This window comes from Cherax quadricarinatus, chromosome 2, assembly GCF_038502225.1.
Source record: "Cherax quadricarinatus isolate ZL_2023a chromosome 2, ASM3850222v1, whole genome shotgun sequence".
Classification (NCBI taxonomy): Eukaryota; Metazoa; Arthropoda; class Malacostraca; order Decapoda; family Parastacidae; genus Cherax; species Cherax quadricarinatus.
Window position 1 is genome coordinate 10,008,058 of NC_091293.1, and position 13,195 is coordinate 10,021,252.

Genomic DNA, 13,195 nt, shown 5'->3' on the forward strand with positions numbered 1-13,195 from the left:
CACGGTCTATGAGCCTAGATACACGGTCTATGAGCCTAGATACACGGTCTATGAGACTAGATACACGGTCTATGAGCCCAGATACACGGTCTATGAGCCTAGATACACGGTCTATGAGCCTAGATACACGGTCTATGAGCCCTAGAGTAGGTAATGTCGTCGTGGAGTTGCTAACAAGAGGAACTTGATAGCTGATGTCAGTATGATAAGGTATCTACCTACCGATAGTAGTGATAGCAGTGATAGCAGTGATAGCAGTGATAGCAGTGATAGCAGTGATAGCTGGAAACACAGTACGAGACGTCAGCTGGTCATCGGTCCTTCATCACATAGTGTCTTTCGTGAAAGGCTGTGGAAACTCAAGAACAAGTGCTTCTTAAGCAGAACTGTAAGTCAACTGTAACCAGTATATATATATGAATATATATATATATATATATATATATATATATATATATATATATATATATATATATATATATATATATATACAAGTGAACAGTATTTAGATAAGGCTAAAGAGGTCTTTGTGGCATTTATGGATTTGGAAAAGGCGTATGACAGGGTGGATAGGGGGGCAATGTGGCAGATGTTGCAAGTGTATGGTGTAGGAGGTAGGTTACTGAAAGCAGTGAAGAGTTTTTACGAGGATAGTGAGGCTCAAGTTAGAGTATGTAGAAAAGAGGGAAATTTTTTCCCAGTAAAAGTAGGCCTTAGACAAGGATGTGTGATGTCACCGTGGTTGTTTAATATATTTATAGATGGGGTTGTAAGAGAAGTAAATGCGAGGGTCTTGGCAAGAGGCGTGGAGTTAAAAGATAAAGAATCACACACAGGGTGGGAGTTGTCACAGCTGCTCTTTGCTGATGACACTGTGCTCTTGGGAGATTCTGAAGAGAAGCTGCAGAGATTGGTGGATGAATTTGGTAGGGTGTGCAAAAGAAGAAAATTAAAGGTGAATACAGGAAAGAGTAAGGTTATAAGGATAACAAAAAGATTAGGTGATGAAAGATTGGATATCAGATTGGAGGGAGAGAGTATGGAGGAGGTGAATGTATTCAGATATTTGGGAGTGGACGTGTCAGCGGATGGGTCTATGAAAGATGAGGTGAATCATAGAATTGATGAGGGAAAAAGAGTGAGTGGTGCACTTAGGAGTCTGTGGAGACAAAGAACTTTGTCCTTGGAGGCAAAGAGGGGAATGTATGAGAGTATAGTTTTACCAACGCTCTTATATGGGTGTGAAGCGTGGGTGATGAATGTTGCAGCGAGGAGAAGGCTGGAGGCAGTGGAGATGTCATGTCTGAGGGCAATGTGTGGTGTGAATATAATGCAGAGAATTCGAAGTTTGGAAGTTAGGAGGAGGTGCGGGATTACCAAAACTGTTGTCCAGAGGGCTGAGGAAGGATTGTTGAGGTGGTTCGGACATGTAGAGAGAATGGAGCGAAACAGAATGACTTCAAGAGTGTATCAGTCTGTAGTGGAAGGAAGGCGGGGTAGGGGTCGGCCTAGGAAGGGTTGGAGGGAGGGGGTAAAGGAGGTTTTGTGTGTGAGGGGCTTGGACTTCCAGCAGGCATGCGTGAGCGTGTTTGATAGGAGTGAATGGAGACAAATGGTTTTTAATACTTGACGTGCTGTTGGAGTGTGAGCAAAGTAACATTTATGAAGGGATTCAGGGAAACCGGCAGGCCGGACTTGAGTCCTGGAGATGGGAAGTACAGTGTCTGCACTCTGAAGGAGGGGTGTTAATGTTGCAGTTTAAAAACTGTAGTGTAAAGCACCCTTCTGGCAAGACAGTGATGGAGCGAATGATGGTGAAAGTTTTTCTTTTTCGGGCCACCCTGCCTTGGTGGGAATCGGCCAGTGTGATAATAAAAAAAAAAAAAAAAAAAAAAAAATATATATATATATATATATATATATATATATATATATATATATATATATATATATATATATATATATATATATATATATATATATATATATATATATATATATATATATATATATCACAGTAAACAGGTGATATCACAATATGCAAATCAACCATTGTGAAAAAATAGTGAAATGCTAAACTCTTTTGTGACTTCTCACATTATCAAGGAACTATGAAAATAAAGGTTAGCAGGAAGGCATATAAGGACGAGACTACACCTCGCTGCCACTCACAACAACAACTGACTTTTTATGATGATGTAGGTAGGTAGTCAGTGATCCGTGAAACAACATATATTCTAGTCAAAAATTGTTTGTCTAATGTATCTTAAATTCTTCCCAAATTTTATTAATTGTTAATGAATCTAATTCATATAAACCAAAAGAAATATTCATATTACAGTGGAACCCCGAATATCAGCCCTAATCCGTTCCAGAAGGTCAGCCTAAATTTGAAGCAATATTTCCCATAAGAATTAATGTAAATACAATTAATCCATTCCAGACACCCAAAAATAATAAACAAAATACATTTTGTAAATTGTAACTATAGTTTTGCGTACACAAAAAATGATAAATAAATATAAATAAATATAAACATCACATACCTTTATTGAAGACTCTTGTTGGCATATGGAAGAAGGTGAGGAGGGGAGAGGGAGTTATGGTTATTGTTTGGAAGGGGAATCCCCTTCCATAATGACTTCAGGTAACAATTCCCTCTCTGGGGTTACTTCCTTTCTTTGTCTTTTAATGGCACTAGGACCATCCTGAGAGTCACTGGACCCCTGTCGCACAAAACATCTGTCCAGAGTGCTCTGTTTCTGGTGCCTCTTAAGGTTTGCCTGAAGTAGGCCAAGGTTTGGTCACTGAACATGTTGCAGATATGGCTTGTTTCAGCTTGGTCAGGGTGATATTTTTTAGCAACAGCTTGCACCCTACTACACATTCCACAAATCTCCTTAATCTCTGAAGAAGGCACCTCCTACCCTCTCTCTTCCTCCTCCTCCTCTAAAGTGAGTTCCTCAGCTGTGGTCTGTTGCAGCTCTAGAGTGGATAGCTCTTCCCTGTTGTCCTCCACAAACTCTTCCATATCCTCGTTCTTTCTTTGCTAGGATGGAAGTGATTGTTGATTTGGATTTCCCATACATCCTGGTAAGTTCCAGCATCTGCACACCACTCTTATATTTTTCAATAACCTCTTTCTTAAATTCCATCGTGTTTCTCACTTTCTGTATCAAAGGGCTGGCTCTCTGACATTTCTTTGGGTCCATGGTGGCTTTTTTCACAGTCGCACTTAATAAACAAGCACAAAAACAATTGATTTTATGGAAATGTTTGGATGAATGTGCAGAGTATATGCTCATTCACCAAGAGACATAGGGAGACTGGCTCACCTACGCATGGCGTTCCCAGCAGGAGGCAGGCTGATGCATATAATACAGACGATTTACGAGGCACCGGCCGAAATACAGAGCAAAATTTCCGCCCCAAAACTGGCCTAAATACGAAACAGCCGATAAACGCAGCGGCTGATATTCGGGTTCCACTGTATTTTCAAAACTACTTTTTATGAAACATGATTCTATTATATTCCTGTCGACAGTGGACTTCCTTGATATAATTTTTCAGCCTTTTGAAAATCAGTTAGATCGTTAAAATCTCTCACATGAATAAAAGGAGCATTAGAATCTTGTCCTCTTCCAATACTATATTTATGTTGTTTTAACCTTAGCTCAAGACTTTTACCAGTTTGACCGAAATAAATTTGATCACATATTTGACGAGGAATCCTATAAACCAGGGATTCTCAACTTTTCCTCCATCATTAATCCCCTCTGCTTGATGTATTTCTCTATTTACCCCTTTACTTTCATAAAAAAATTATCGCCATCATAAAGGGACAGAAAAATAAGGTCAGAAAAAATAAATTATTCATTCTTTTCTAAAAAAACGCGATTCTAAAAGCTTAGAGATCTCCAGTGAATACTAGAAAGGACTGCCCTTCTAGCATCCAGCCTGTTACTGGGTTTTCGTAACAAGTAGTCAGTATCCTTGTCCAATTATCCATTAAAATTCAGTATGGTTCAATAGTGCTTTAGGATTACAACTGGTAGGCTACTAACTAGAGAAATTAAAATTTAATAAATTTATTAAGTAGTAAGTTGTCTAGAGGTATATTATCAAATTAAATTAATTACAGCAATCAAAATAAAATCAATCTCTCGAGTTCAATATTATTGTGCTGAAAGCACATATCACATTTATAATTCTTAAGTACCGTCAGGTACATTAACATTTAATAAGATATTACAAATATGTACAAGTGTGTGTGTATGCGTGTAAGTGCTCTTAAGTAGTTAGCTATGTCTCAAGACTCGAATAAGACTTAAACAAGTGACTGACAAAGTCCTCAAATAAACTAACTTCTTGACCGACTGGCAACCCGAACAGTCTGCTTGAACAACAAAGAATGCTAAGCCCAATAGCAATGCAATATCAAGCGACTGCGACACAGAATCAGGAACAAGGAGATAATATAACGACACTAAGTAGGGACCATCTGCAGATCCTCCACAAAAGTTACAAAACTCCCATAATACTGAATCTAAGTTCAGCATAGGTAAAACTGTGACTGTGACAATACACAGGAACCAGTACAAAATTAGGTCAGAAGCTATAGCTAAGGACCTGAGATACTCAGAGTGTCTATGTGACACACAACCTCAGTACAACGTCGAAAATCACAAAGTCTATACAATGTTCTGAGAACAGAGTTCTACAGAACTAACAAGAATAATGAGACAATCTGACAATCTGTCCAACCAGCGAGTCTCCAGCAGACTGTCAGACAGACAATCTGTCCAACCACCAAGCGAGTCTCCAGAGACTGACTTTTAGGCGAGGTGAGGACACCCCCCCCTCGATCACGTGATAGCTACGTGGACAGCGCAGCTCAGAAGCCGGCAGTATAACGAGCGACAAGCGATAATTACAGTAGTTTGACAATCAAGACTAACTGAGCACATTTTATATACATCCTAACAACATAAGCTAAATAACAATATAACAGTCAAATAATAATATAAAGTCATACATTTACGATTTAGCTATTATCGCAAATATAAGCAATATAAAATTAAATGAAAAGGTAATATACATTATATATACATAATAATCATTGTAACCCATTCAGGGGTTGCAACACCCCCCCCAACACGACAGAGGGTCGCACTAGGAGTTGCATTGTCTTTCACATTATTTCTGATTACTCATATCAATACTATTATCAATATAAAATTTGATCAGTCTCTTGTGCCAAGCACCTCTACAATTTCACAGCGTCCGTCACTAGGATATGCCCCTAGGTACTAGGGCAGTACACAGTATCGTATCTGCATACTCGTGGTTATGTACATCAGTGTAGAGACAGGATAGCGCTGACAAGGAGGGCACGTTGAGGCTCGATCATAGTAGAGACTGCATTCCACTCTTAAGTAGTGGTTGTGGAATGCTAGGCAGTATGAACATCTGAGTATGAAACAGCTTAAGGTGTGTAGTGAGGGGGGGGTCTGCGGCAGGACAGTGTTGCGTCACGCAGTACATCACCCGCACCACACTACTCACTCAACACTCAGCTTGTCTCCTCCTCACACAACATTACTGTGAATATATAAATATAATAATTAGACATGACATGAGTATATATAGTTAATATGGGCTGGAGGGATTAAGTTACTTTACTGAATTTGACATAGCAAGTAACAAAAGGTATTTGGGCATAAAATTACGTTAATTTAATGTAACTGATAATTATTAAGGACGAGACAGAGCGTCAGCAATTACATTACAATGACCACTTATGTGTTTTATACTAATAGAATAAGGTTGGATTCTGAGGGCCCACCTCATGATCCTAGCATTTTTACTTTTCATAGTATTTATATAAGTGAGTGGATTGTGGTCTGAAAAAACGTTAATTTTAAATGGGGAAGTGCCCAAATACACGTCAAAATGTTCCAATGACACCACAAGAGCTAGAGCCTCTTTCTCAATAGTGGCATAATTTTTCTGGTGTCGTTTAAGCTTAGATGAATAGTAACATATAGGATGGAGAATGTCAGTGGATGTTGACTGTTGGAGCAGCACAGCACCCACTGCATAACCACTCGCATCTATATGTAAAAAGAAGGGAAGATTGAAATTAGGACTCTTCAACACAGGAGCAGAGGATAGCAAGCGCTTCAACCTTTTGAACGAGTCTGAACAATCTCTAGTCCAGGTGAACTGAACTTTGCTACTAGTAAGCTCAGTGAGAGGAGCTGCAATCTGAGAAAAGTTTGGACAGAACCTGCGATAATATCCTGCCATACCCAGGAATCTCTGTACTCCTTTCCTATCCTGTGGCACTGGAAATTCAGAAATTGCACGAACCTTAGCCTCAATAGGAGCAACCTCACCTTGGCCGATACAAAAGCCTAGATAGGTAATCTTGGCTTGACCAAAACTACATTTAGCTAAGTTAACAGTGAAGTTGTAGTGCGCCAGTCTCTCAAACAATGCTCTGAGACGCGTCAAGTGCTGTTCCCACTCGTCACTGTACACCACTAAGTCGTCAAGGTAGGCTTCTACTCCTTCTAAGTTGTGGGTCAACTCGTTCATTATACGCTGGAATGAAGAAGCCGCGTTACATAGGCCGAAGGGGGTGACGAGGTAGTTAAACAATCCATCTTGAACAGTAAAAGCAGATATTTCTTGAGCACGTTCAGTAAGCGGGACTTGATAATAGCCTCGTAAGAGATCTAAACGGCTGACAAACTGGGCTCCTGACACACGATCAATAAGGTCGTCAATGCGAGGTAGAGGATAACCATCAGGCAAGGTGACAGAGTTCACTTTCCTGTAATCAGTGCACATCCTGAAACTACCGTCAGGTTTAGGCACTAAAATACAGGGAGATGCCCATGGACTTTTACTGCGCTCAATAAGTCCGTGAGATAACTGCCAGTGTCTCTGAAAGAAATTATCTCAGTTAGATGTGATTCGTCAAATCCTACTTTATCTCTCGAAAAGTAAGGACTCATCGCTGAACGAATCTTTTCGTCAGATACACTTTCTGACGCTAGTCATCTATCCTGAGTAACATTATCTAAAACAGTAGGATAAGAGGAATTGCTAGGATTTTGGTGCCTTTGTTGCTCGGAAGAGGATACGACTTGTGTGGGGGCGCCAGCCGCACGACCGTATCTCGTATCTCTTTCTAACTTATAGCAATACTCTCTAGTATGTCCTTTCCTGTTACAATAGGTACATTTAACTTTCTTCTTCTCGATATCAGATTTCTGTCTAGCCACAGAGACAGATTCAGGATTGTGAGTTTTCCTGGTAAAGGTACGAGAAGTTACAGTAGCAGGTACATCAGGCCGGCAATAAGCAGCTGATTTAGGTTGCCAACTTCTAGGACAATTTTTAGTTACCTTGTTTCTTTGTGTTTTAGTACGTACAAGTTTGTGAGAAATTTCGTAATTGTCTGCTAATGCTGCAGTTTCCAGAATATCTGAGGTAGTATGATCGATCAGGTATTCTTGTATGTCAGCAGACATACAGTTGTTAAACTCTTCATGTAGCAACAACTGAACAAGGCTGCCGTAGTTGGTACATTTAGCAGCTCTAGTCCATCTCTCAAATGCAACTTTTTTCTCACGAGCAAACTCTACACAAGTTTGATCTTGTCGTCGTTGTAACGTACGAAATGCTCTTTGATAACTTACAGGTAACAAGTTATATGTCTCTAGAATAGTTTGTTTGACAGCGTCATAACTAATGTACTTAGCAAATGGTAAAGCAGCCGTACAAGTTTGAGCTCTTCCCGTCAAAGCAGTATGAAGCAATGTTGCCCAGTGCTTACGTGGCCAGTTCATAGCACGAGCCTGGTTCTCAAACACATCAAAATATGTGTCTAAGTCACTTTCAAAAAACTTAGGAACCATGGATGCAGCTTTCTGCACATTAAATGGGTCCTGTGATCTATCAGTCTGTTGTCTTAACAGACGAACATTTTCTCTTTGGAAATCTTCTTCGTTCAATCTCCTCTGTGCCTCTATTTGTGCAGTCTGCAACATAAGGAGGCGTTCAAACCTCTCAAACTGTTCCTGAGAGATAGGACCAGTGGGTAATGGAGGAGTAGGGAAATTAACATGGTCTGGACGGTCCTTAGGTCGGACACTTGGTCCAGCCGTCTCTAGAGTGTCTAGATCTGGTCTAGGATAAGTAAATACAGGTGTAGTATACACTGTACTAGTATTAGGCTGTGTCATACCAGCTATACTCTGTACTATAGTGTCAGTAAAGGAAGGAGTGAGCGAGAACTGAGCTACACTAGGCTCAGACACTAGGCTCACTTCTGCTCTAGTTGCTCTTTCTCTTCATCAAATAGAGTCATACTTCCTAAATGTGACACTAGGCTTTCTGAATCTGAATCATAATCAGACATCTCTGTATGAGCAGGAAACAATATATCTTTAATTAATGCTCTGACAGTTTCAGCTGTGTAATTCCTGTTATACGTCACACCGAGATATTTGGCTACTTGCCAACACGTCTGAAGTTTTAATGTACTTAACTCAGACAAAGTCAGAGTATCAATTAACTGTTTCACTTTGGCATACATCACAAAAATAATTGTACTACGAGAGAGTGATTATGGGAAACTATAATCCTAATAGGAATTTTAGTGTTGGTTGTCTTAGAGTTAGAGCTCATAAACAGTATTTCCATCTCCTTGGATCAAGAGACTCAGTCAGGTACATACATCCACCTGGTATGTTGTACAAGACTAAACTCAAAGTCTTCAGATTAGGAAAGTACTCAAAGTGTTTGATCATAGATGTACTAGTATGATAAACTGGACAATTTCTCCAACACCTTGGATCAAGAGCCTCCCGGACAGTTTCTAGAACACCTTGGATCAAGAGTATCCCGGACAGGCCCCCATTTGTTACAAAAAACGCGATTCTAAAAGCTTAGAGATCTCCAGTGAATACTAGAAAGGACTGCCCTTCTAGCATCCAGCCTGTTACTGGGTTTTCGTAACAAGTAGTCAGTATCCTTGTCCAATTATCCATTAAAAAATTCAGTATGGTTCAATAGTGCTTTAGGATTACAACTGGTAGGCTACTAACTAGAGAAATTAAAATTTAATAAATTTATTAAGTAGTAAGTTGTCTAGAGGTATATTATCAAATTAAATTAATTACAGCAATCAAAATAAAATCAATCTCTCGAGTTCAATATTATTGTGCTGAAAGCACATATCACATTTATAATTCTTAAGTACCGTCAGGTACATTAACATTTAATAAGATATTACAAATATGTACAAGTAAGTGTGTGTATGCGTGTAAGTGCTCTTAAGTAGTTAGCTATGTCTCAAGACTCGAATAAGACTTAAACAAGTGACTGACAAAGTCCTCAAATAAACTAACTTCTTGACCGACTGGCAACCCGAACAGTCTGCTTGAACAACAAAGAATGCTAAGCCCAATAGCAATGCAATATCAAGCGACTGCGACACAGAATCAGGAACAAGGAGATAATATAACGACACTAAGTAGGGACCATCTGCAGATCCTCCACAAAAGTTACAAAACTCCCATAATACTGAATCTAAGTTCAGCATAGGTAAAACCATGACTGTGACAATACACAGGAACCAGTACAAAATTAGGTCAGAAGCTATAGCTAAGGACCTGAGATACTCAGAGTGTCTATGTGACACACAACCTCAGTACAACGTCGAAAATCACAAAGTCTATACAATGTTCTGAGAACAGAGTTCTACAGAACTAACAAGAATAATGAGACAGACAATCTGTCCAACCACCAAGCGAGTCTCCAGCAGACTCTCAGACAGACAATCTGTCCAACCACCAAGCGAGTCTCCAGCAGACTGACTACTTCACGAGAGGTGAGGACACCCCCCCCTCGATCACGTGATAGCTACGTGGACAACTGCAGCTCAGAAGCCGGCAGTATAACGAGCGACAAGCGATAATTACAGTAGTTTGACAATCAAGACTAACTGAGCACATTTTATATACATCCTAACAACATAAGCTAAATAACAATATAACAGTCAAATAATAATATAAAGTCATACATTTACGATTTAGCTATTATCGCAAATATAAGCAATATAAAATTAAATGAAAAGGTAATATACATTATATATACATAATAATCATTGTAACCCATTCAGGGGTTGCAACAATAAACAGTATATATTAATAAGGAATTGAGTGAGAAAAAATAATCCTATAATCTTCAAAAAGTAAAGTAGCGTAGTGTGCGGAGATCTGGGCCGGGAGAGTACCGGTGAAACAACAACAATAACAAATAGTGTTAACGTAACCCCCCCCCTCTTTTTCAAAGAACGACAAGCTAGTAAACACACACACACACAAATACAAGTGTACGCAATTAATATTATATAGTATATATTAGTGCATATTAATAAGGAATTGATTGGGAAAATTTTTTTATAATCTTCAAAAGAGTAGCGTAGCCTAGTGTGCACACGCACACCCACACACCCACCCACACACCCACCCACACACCCACCCACCCACACACCCACCCACACACCCACCCACACACCCACCCACACACCCACCCACACACCCACCCACACACCCACACACCCACCCACACACCCACCCACACACCCCCACACACACCCACACCCACACACACCCACACACCCACACACCCACACCCCCCCCCCCCCCTCCCCCCCCCACCCCCACCCCTCCCCACACACACATGCAACACACACACACATATTGCCAGACTCACACATACACTCCCCCCCTCCCCCACCGACATCTCACTCCTTCACCTGATCCCTCCCCCTCCCCACCTCTCCCTCACCCACTTACCCACTTGCTTCACTCTCCTTCCCACTCCCCCTCCCCACTACTCTCCCATATAGCCACAGTTCCTCCTCTACCTCCCCCCCCACACTCTGACATATACAATACTAACCTAACATACAGAATTACATAGGTTTCCCACTCTGAGGCAATCAGGATAAAACAAAAATGGGTTGCCAGAGAGCAACAAGAAAACCCAAGGGACAGGAGGAGGAAACTGCAAAGGAAGATTGGGCAGCAGAGCTCACAAAAAGGGAACAAGAATGGGAAAAGAAACTAGAAGAACTTAGCATGAGAATGGAAGAGAGGATAGACATGGAAAGCAGGAAGTGGGAGGTGAAAGTCAAAGCAGCAGAGGCCAGGATACAGAGTTTAGAAGAGGAACTGGAAAATCTGAAACAGCCTAAAGAACTAAAGAACATTATGGGATTGACAACAGAGACCGCTACCTCAGCCACAAATAAGGGGACTGTAGTGAAAGGAGGAGCAAAACTGCATGTAGAAGCTCTATCAGTGGAGACTGTAGTAAATGAAAGAGCTAAGCTATATGTGGAGGCCCTAAAAGACCACAACAGAGCCCAGGGAAAGCCGAGATGGGAAAATGACAGGCCACTGAGCCCATGTACAGTAGCTAGTGAAACTGAAGAAAGGAAAGCTGCAATGGGGGAAATCAAATTGAATGAGGGGATACACAGGGATATGCAGTGGGAGAATGAAAGGGTGAGGTCAGTCTTTGTGTATGGGCTACAGGAAGTTGAAGGGGAAACATATGAAGCAAGAAAACAAGGGGACAAAAAAGCAATTGAAAGCATCATGAAAGTAATCGGAGAAGACGACATGACCCAGCTGGAAAATTTTCGGAGAATAGGGGGGTTTGTAAAAAAAAGAAACCGGCCAGTGAAAGTGACCTTCAAGGCAGAATCGACTCGGAACAGGATACTGCAGGAAAAAGCACGATTAAGGGACATGCCGGGATACAGGAAGGTGTATCTCGACCGCGACAGAACACAAGACGAAAGGCGGAAACTGAGAGAGATGGTACAAAGGCGAAAGGAGGAAAGAGAGGGGATGGAGAAGACAGACAGGAGATCCCAGACACAGGAAGAAGATCAAATACAACCTCCCTCACAGCTTCCTATAGAAGCCTCCCAACCAGGTCAACCCCAGTGCAGCCAAACACTCTAAACCACAACACCCATGCCATATCCAATGCCCCCACCCACTACATTACAAACTCCACCCCCACAGCAACCACCCATAGTTCCTTATCAGGTCTCCCACTTCCCCAACCCCAATACACCTCCCAGACCACAGTCTTAGAAAAGAAGTTGAAGGTACGGTATACAAATGCAGATGGAATAACAAATAAGTATGAGGAGTGGCACGAAAGAATCAAGGAGACATCCCCAGACATAATAGCACTCACAGAAACAAAACTCACCAGAATAATAACAGATTCAATCTTTCCACCCGGATATCAAATCTTCAGGAAAGACAGAGGGAGGAGAGGGGGAGGAGGAGTTGCACTGCTCATTAAAAGCCAGTGGGGTTTTGAGAAAATGGAAGGAATGGATGGCATGGGTGAAAGGGACTACTTAGTAGGAACAATCCAGTCTGAGGGACATAAGGTGATAATTGCAGTAATGTACAACCCACCACAGAACTGCAGGAGACCAAGAGAAGAATACGATGAGAGCAACAGAGCCATGGTCGACACACTAGCCGAGGTGGCCAGGAGAGCACACGTGGGGGGAGCAAAGTTACTAGTTATGGGTGATTTCAATCACAAGGAGATTGACTGGGAAAACCTGGAGCCCCATGGGGGTTCCGAAACATGGAGAGCCAAGATGATGGATGTAGTACTGGAAAACCTCATGCATCAACATGTTAGAGACACTACCAGAGAGAGAGGAGAAGATGAACCAGCAAGACTGGACCTTGTATTCACCTTGAGTAGTTCAGACATCGAGGATATCTTGTATGAAAGGCCCCTGGGAGCTAGTGATCATGTGGTTCTGTGCTTCGACTACATAGTTGAGCTCCAAGTGGAGAGAGTAGCAGGAATAGGATGGGAAAAACCAAACTACAAAAGGGGGAACTACTCAGGCATGAGGAACTTCCTTCAAAACATTCAGTGGGAGAGGGAACTGACAGGAAAACCAGTACAAGAAATGATGGACTATGTGGCAACAAAATGCAAGGAGGCAGAGGAGAGGTTTGTTCCCAAGGGAAACAGGAATAATGGGAAGAACAGAACGAGTCCTTGGTTCACCCAAAGGTGTAGGGAGGCAAAAACTAGGTGTACTAGAGAATGGAAAAGGTACAGA

At 41.3% G+C, this 13,195-nt stretch overlaps 1 protein-coding gene across 2 annotated transcripts in view; it reads left to right on the forward strand.

Annotated features, from left to right (window-relative positions):
- Positions 1 to 273: 273 nt before the first annotated feature.
- LOC128704862 (cytochrome P450 3A11) overlaps positions 274 to 13,195 on the forward strand; it is a 119,677-nt gene continuing 106,755 nt past the window's right edge. Inside the window, exon 1 of one of the 2 annotated variants that reach the window (XM_070087226.1) lies at positions 274 to 388. The gene's annotated coding sequence lies outside the window, so the exon portion shown is untranslated. The remainder of the gene's footprint in view (positions 389 to 13,195) is intronic. The other variant, XM_070087232.1, reaches the window with a different exon arrangement.